Below are 8,168 nucleotides of genomic sequence, written 5' to 3'. Positions count from 1 at the left end.
CTCTAGCCACAAGCCACGTACATCCACTCCCAGGATGTACTCCGGGATGGGCGATACATATACTTTATACTCCTTCGGGGGTAATTGCCCAATCCCCAGAGATAGTCTCACTGCTGTCACCTTGACACTCTGGCCTCCATAGCCATCAACATAACAAGCAAACCCTTGATATTTTTCTGGATTTCCATAGAGCAGAGTACATTCAGCTCCTGTGTCTACCAAAGCCAAAACTCTTTGCATGTTAGTCGGGGACCGGTGGATGGCAAGCTCCACATGTGGCCTCTGGTCCCCGCAGGTCCCCTGTGGACAGGTTCCTTGGCCCTCACCCTATTTGAAAGTGATCAGGCCATCGCCTGAGGATGGGGTTGGCAGCAAGTGGTCTTCCAGGCACAAGCATGCACCTGAGGCCTGGAGCTTCCAGGCTTCCCCTGAGCAGCAGTCCTTCTCATGGGCGTGAACCTCCGGTCTTCTTGCAGCTGCTTCCATAATTCTAACAAATATGCATTGGGCTTTGCTTGTATTTTAGTGCGATCTACACCTGCTCTCACTAAATCTGTCCACATTTGGTTACAGGTAACTTTAACAGGTTCTGTGATGCCAAGAGGCTTCCTTGCCCTCCTTGGCATTCCTTTTGACTTTTCAACAACTACCCGTATTCCTTTCTGAGTTTGAGAGCGCCGGCTTTCGACTTCACCCAAGCTAGATACCATTGTTGTGACTTCTTGTATCTGCCATCCCACACAGGGTGCAAGAACTGCCATGAGGGATCCAAATAAGGATGAGGGGGCACTCTTTAATACCAAATCTCTCATCCCTGCTGTGAAATGATTATCGTCAGGACCACGAGTATTCACATTGAACATGGCCTGCTGCATCCCCGATTCCCAAAGTACCTGTCCCAGCGCGGCATACGTCTGCCATCTGCTCACTGTCTCCAGCACGTCTCCTGCATCAGCCCATACTGTTCGTATGGCAGCCATTATCCATTCCATCAGGGTGTGATCATCCTGGCCATACCGCTGGCTGTTCTGCAGCCTCTGTCTCAAGGATGGGTGTAAAGTCACTGAGGCCAGTCTCTCCATCTCTTGTGCCGTGCAAATAATCCCATCCACCCTCAGGTCCCACAAACGTAGCAGCCAGGCTGCCAAGGGTTCCCCTGGTTTCTGGCAAAACTGTTTGCCCAAGTCCACCAGTTCCGCCTGGGTGTATGGTCAGTATGTAGTAAATTCTGTCATTTGTGGTGGTCCACATCCTCACCCCCTGGGGCCATGGGTCACTGTCGCTTCGTTTTCTGAGTCACCACCAGGGGGGCCCAGAGGAGTCTGGCATCTCCAGAGTCGCAGGTTGGTTTGCCACCACTGGCTGAGACTCAGGCAAAGGGCCAGCCTCCCTCTCCTCCCCTCCTGAGAAGGAGTCTGGTATCTCCGGAATGGTACGTTGGTTTCTCTGAACTACTTTCTCCAGAATCCTCAAACATTGTTGCAGTATCCACATCTCTTCCCATATCTCATCCCATAGTTGCTGGATTCTGGAGCGCTTCTTCTGCCTAGACTCTCGCAGACCTGTGAGAAACACCCATCCCACAGCCCCTGCTGCCTCATGGGCACTGTATCTACCCAGGGTCTCTTCTATTTTGTACAGGGCCTGTTCCAACTGCACCAGGGATCCATCTACCTCTGGCCATTCCTGGGGAGGTGCCCACTGGGAAAGGAGTCTGGCCACTGAGTACCATCTGCTCGTGGCCGGCCACCCAGCAATCCCTGCCCAGGTTCCAAATCCATCTGCATCGAGCCATCCTGCTTTGAACCATCCTTCCGACTATGCCAAATGTAGCACAAACAACCCATACCGGTAGGTTCATTACCAGTTCTAGCAGCCCTGTTGAAGTCATCATGCTCTCCGCTGTTCATCATCACCACACTCCATCGTGCTCTGCCACTCTCCGCTGCACTCCTCCGTCCTCAGCACTGCACCACACTGCACTGCACTGCACTGCACTGCACTGCACTGCACCACGCCGTTTGGCCGAGTGTGCATGCGCAGTGGGAGGGCGGAAAAGCCTGAGGCTTTTCCCCCTTACTTACCCCACAAAACCCCATCTGTCTTCTATATCCTAGAAATTCTTCAAAGCATTTGATCTTCGAATGTGCACACCACATTCTTACAATTACTGAATTGATTTAGTACTCTTTTACTCTGAATTAACTTATTCATGGATTTGCTGTTCTAGGTCCACCATCTGAACTGAAAACTCAGTAGAAATTTTCCAACAGTTAAGTGGTACAGAGCAACTGAGAATGTTAAAAATAGTCTTTTAAGGCACTTTCTTAAGTGTCTTAAAATAATACATTTTTATTGTAAAATTTAAAATTTACAGTCCATAAAGACTATAAAACTGTATATTCTATAAAAGCTATAAGCTTTATAATTTATATTTTATACTTACATACGTATAACTTAAATATTACATCAGCTACTTAAAATATTTTTGAAAGGTAATAAATATTTTTTCATGATGATAAAAGAAATTTTAAGAGGGTCTTGCAAAAATACTCATCAGAATGCCCCATAAAGACCTGAGGTCCAGCAATGGCTCAAATATAAGAGAGAAAGAAGGAACAGAATTCCAGTGTCATTGCCCTATTTCAGAAAGAGGATTGCTACTTTTATTTATTTTACATAGTTGGGAGCTCTATGAGATTTCATCAGGAAAATGTTCACCATACCCTAAAAAATTATTTGAAACACATTGTATTAGGAGCCTTATATTTAGTTTATTTAAGACTGCTGTGATTTATAAAATGATATGTTTTGTTTATTTAATAATCACTAAACAGTTGACTGCTTTTAATATTCAGAATTTATTTTATTATTTCTATTTCTGAAACAAGTTTCCTCCTTACATGCATCACAGGTTTCTCCTGCCACCTGGTGGCAACATATGTCTATTGCAGGGGCAATTTCTAAATTTAGCTGGTTATCAGCTGAAGTGGTAAATACAACTACAATGAAGTTGAAGGTCCATTACAAGTCACAAGGCACTTCTATAGCCATGACCTCATTTTATCCTTCCACCGTCTTTGTCAGGTGGGTATTCAGTCTCTCCCATTTTCAGCAGAGGATAAAGTAATTTCAAAACCTAAGGAATTTACCTAAGGTGATTCCCAGAAAATGACACTGGGACTTGACCTCAAATATAACAGTTATAGACAGTGGTAATTTTTGTGACAATATAAAGCGTCTTAAATCTAGAGAGATACAAAATTGGAGGTACAAAATTGGGAGGCATCAGAATAGTAGTATTTGAAATTATAGATGGATGAAAACCTAGAGCTATGAGAAATGACACAATGGATTCCAGTAAACAAACCAAGATGGTAGTGGCAGGTAAAAGAAATCCAAGTGGTTTAGCATGAAGCTCACCCCATTGGCAGTCTGAAATCACAATCAGAAGAATGAAAATCTTTTTCTATTGCATGAAAATACAAAGGAGGAGGAGGAAACATAACAGCCTCCACTCAGTCCAAATGAAACCTAAAATTCAGATCCCTGTTATGAGAAACAGATGACACAGAGGACAAAATAAATGTGGCTCTATTCACAGCCTCTTTTCCTCCTTACCCCTCACTCCCAAAAGGATTTTTTGTAGCCCAAGTACCAAGTCAGTCCCTGGAAGTTATTGTGAATAGTGGAGTAATCAACAAGAGAGACAATACAAGAAAGAGAAGATTCAAGAATATAAAACAGAATGGGAGAAAATTAAGAAGGGGAAAGAAATTATGGAGATAGGAAGAGAGCCCTGGTGGGCTGGGTTTAGAAGAAAATATTTTAGGTGTTGAAGCAGGAAAGAAATGTGGTTTTTGTATAGTTACCTTCCATAGGAGATTGGGGTTTGGGGCAGTGGGGGAGAGAGAGGTCTTCCTCAGATAAGTCATCAGGTAAAATTAAGCAGTTATAAGAGCAAGAAATTTGCCTATAGAGAAAGTCAGGAATCTGGGCAGATTACGAAAGGGGAGAAAAGACCACTGGTTTAAAACTCCTAAAAAGGCCCCCAAGACCAGCTTGATTCTGAGTCAAAATCTGTCCATCCACGATTTGCCCACCAAGACAGAAACCAGATCCACAGGATGGATGGATCCTGAGCTATAGATACCAGAAAGTAAGAGCCTCATTCCACTGAATAAGGAGAGAAAAGCAGGGGCTGGGGAAAAACTTTTGACAGACTCCAGTACAAGAGAGAACTTGGTCCAAACTTAAGAGCCTGGCTCTGCCAGTTTCTAACTGGTGAAGTTGGAAAATTCCTCCCCTGTCTGGGGTTCCATGCCAACTTCTGGGCTAATGGGTAGATGTAGTGGGTGATCTCAAGGGTGTTTTTGACTCTGACCCTCTGCAGCAGTTTCCCAGTATCCCATTTGGCTACAGGCACACTAGCTGTCACCTTCCCCCAAAACAGGTGGGATGGAGAGAAGCAGGGCCTCTGTTACTGCTGTGGCTCTTGCTAAGGGGAGTCCAACCACCTGCAGCTTTCTCCCCATAGTGCCATTCACCATTGCCCCCTACCGGCCTATGAGAGAACCACACTCTCTCATACCCAGACTTCTGCCACACTGTGTTCCTGAGTGTTGCGCTTACTCGGTTCCTTCTTGGTTCTCTGTCCACATGGAACAGCAATGGCACATGCCAAACACACCCTCATTAAGCTTCTCAATAGATTCTATCACAGGTAGACACTAGTCTCTCTCTTTCCAGTGCAACCTTCTCATATTCCTTATATTCCTAGAATTCTGGGCTGGATGGTTTTAGGATAATTAAATACTTGTCTTCCATTTCAGATTGTAGTCTCTGTGAGGGCTCAACAAATATTCATTAACCGTTTATTATTAAATGATTTATTCAATTAAATGATTAATACACAGATGGACAAGTACACTTCTCACTATTTCTATTGCCACAATCTTTATATATCATCTAGATTGTTTGTAATAATTCCTTGTTGTTCTCATATCTGCCTCCACTTCCATCATTCCTCCTTTTTAAGTCCTAGCCATCACTACTCTGCTCAGAGTTCGCCAAAGGAAAAGACAAAGGCCTACAAATTTCTGTTATGATCAGAGTCATTTAGCTTGTCTGCCACACTTGGCTTCACTCACTCTTCTCCAGCTACTCTGGTCTCCATGCAGCTCCACAAACATGCCCTGGTACTAACTCTTCTAGGACTTTGTCCCACATCCCTTCCAGGCTAATGTCACTTTCTCAGAGAAGATTCCCTGGCCACCTTATTTTTTTTTATTTATTTTATTTTATAGTATTTTTTACATCATTTTTCATTTTTGCACAATGTATGCATTTTCATATTGGTTATATTCCCCATACAATTCCCACCCCCTTATTTTGACGCTAATCCCTCCTCCCTTCCCCCGCCCCCTGTAGTGTGTCTCTGGTTTAAAGTTTCTTGTTGATTTTGATTTTTACTTTATCATAATTAGTCTTTTTCCTGGTTCCTTATTTAGGTTTTCTAAATTCCTGCTGTGAGTGAGACCATCCAATATTTTTCTTTTTCTTTCTGATTTCGCTGAGCATGATCCCTGCAAATTGCTGCAAATTGCATATGTTTATCTTTTTTGATTGCTGAGTAATATTCCATTGTGTATATGTACCACATCTTCTTGATCCAGTCATCTATTTTGGGACATTTGGGTTGTTTCCATAGCTTACCTATTGTAAATAGTGCTGCTATATACATAGACATGCAGGTGCCCTTTTGAATTAATGTTTCTGTGTCCTTTGGGTAAATACCTAGGAGTGGAATTGCTGGATCATATGGAAGCTCTATCTTTAGCAGATTGAAGAACCTCCACACAGCTCTCCATAGTGGTTGGATCACTTAGCACTCCCACCAGCAGTGCAGGAGATTTCCTTTTTCTCCACATCCTCACCAACATTTGTTGTTGCTAGTTTTTTTAATATGTGCCATTCTCACTGATGTAAGATGGTATCTCATGGTAGTTTTGATTTGCATTTCCCTGATTACAAGGATGCTGAACATTTTTTTCATATGCCTGTTTGGCTGCCTTATTTTAAATGTCAACATGTTCCTCCCTTGGAATTCCTTCTCTCCCTCTCCAGCTTCATTTTTCCATAATATTTACTACTTTCCAAGAGATGACACAATTTTTTTTATCTTATTTACTTTCTTTCCCTTCTAATAAGTTCCATGAGGCAGGAGTTCACTGTGTTTTGATTACTGATGTATCATTCATTTGTTGAATGACTCTGGCGATACAGGAATAAGCCATTGTCTAGAGAAAAGCCAAGGGAGAAAGGTCCCCAGTGTTCCTGACCTTGAATCGATGGGACTAGAAAGCAGGGCCCGGAATTACTGCCTAAATCATCACTGGAGAGGAGAAGAAAGAGGTGGTACCAAAGGCCAACTGAGCACCCAGAAATTCCCCTGGGAACAAGTCTTAGAAAGCAAAGGAGCCTTGGGGAGCAGTACTGGGGCCAGCCAACCAGTCATGATGGTGTCACCTGGCTCCAATCAGGCTTCAGGGGCCTGACTCTAAGCATAGAAGGCACATACAACAAAGCTGCTGATAAAATTCCTCACTTGTTTGAGATAGACACAAGATCTTCACAGAAAGAAGCCTGCAAATGGGGTCATCAAAGAGCACAGGCCATCAAAAAATTCCTTCATTCAACAAACACATATTGATGGCCTACTATTGTCATGTACGCTTCCTCTTGGAGCTGACATCCCAGTCAAATAAACAAATCTCTATTTGGGACATGTCACTGCAACAGACAGTGCCCAGTAACCACTCTCATCTCTCCCTCCATACACACTCTATCCACACCCGTAGTTAACTCTTTAAACAAACTTCAGACAGTATGGTCTGCTTGCCATAGATACCTATTTTAACTCCAGAGAAAGTTTAACAACCAACCCAAAATCATAATGTCTTGAAATATAAACACATGTCCATGACTGATTGTATCATTATTATTTCCTAGGACTCTGGGCAGCCCACTCAGGATTCCAGGATTCCACAGAGCACAATTTGAAATCCTTTGTCCTCAGTCAGGCTGACCTTCCAAAAAAGAGGTGGGCACACACTCTATCCCCCAAGCAGCAGTAGCCGTGAAATATATCAAAGTAGAGTGAGCTAGGCTTCATTACCACAGCTCAGAGGCCCAAACTGGGTCTCCCGGAGGGTCCGTGTGGACTTGTAAATAGATGCAGTAAAAGAGTAAATAATGAATTTGTGCAATTGGAGGGAAAAGCTCCGAAGCAGTTCTGGTGATGTAGAGACAACCATTTAAAAAAGAGTGCCTGAGCATGCATCTCGACAGCAGATGTAATGGCCTCATATACATTCATGAGCCCTGGTCTCCCAACTCTTCCTCCTTTCCAATCACAGTTATAAAAGACAAAGGAAAAGTAAGAGGGGAGAGAAAAATAAACTTTAAGGGTCCGAATTGCAAACACAACATACAGTTTGCAAATTGCTTGGAGACCTTTGGAGGGAGAATCAAAGAAATAAAAAGTGGGATATACAAGAATATTGCTGTTTAGGGGAAAGTCTCTGCTCTGGGCATAAAATCTTATCTGGAGAATGGCTGAAAGGCACAATCCTTACTAAACGTGAGATTGCTTTGTATAAAGGATATGCCTCCTTCTTTACCCTGCATTCTTCTACCTGTCTCCTGTGGCCTCATCCAAGGTCATGTACTTGTGGAAGCTCCAAGTATCTATGTTTTTAGTTATATTTAAAAAACAAGGGCTCGGGAGTCCTGACTATGTTTGCCCACCTCTGTTAACCCTCACCCCTCACAAGCAGATCCTCTGAGAAACCAACCTGCCACAAAGCCAGGGGTCTTAGAGCTCAGAACTGGAGTCAGACTTCCTAAGTTAAATTGCAGCTGAGCCATTTTTTGTGTACTCCACACCTTCTTCTAGAAAGGATTTAAAGTTACATGCAAAAAGGCCTTACAGTTTTGTGCATTTGTATAAGTGCTGGTTTGTAATTTAAGTAGGATTTATTGTTTTTAGAAACACACACACAAGGTGAGGAAATTTGCTGCCAGTAACTTGAGGTCAAGTTATTGTTACATGCTGGGGTCTTGTGTCCTCAAAGGCAAGTGCATGTTGCTAACTTCAGCTAGAAAGA

The sequence above is a fragment of the Talpa europaea genome (assembly GCF_964194135.1).
Source record: "Talpa europaea genome assembly, chromosome: 7".
NCBI lineage: Eukaryota > Metazoa > Chordata > Mammalia > Eulipotyphla > Talpidae > Talpa > Talpa europaea.
This window is presented reverse-complemented; position numbering follows the sequence as displayed.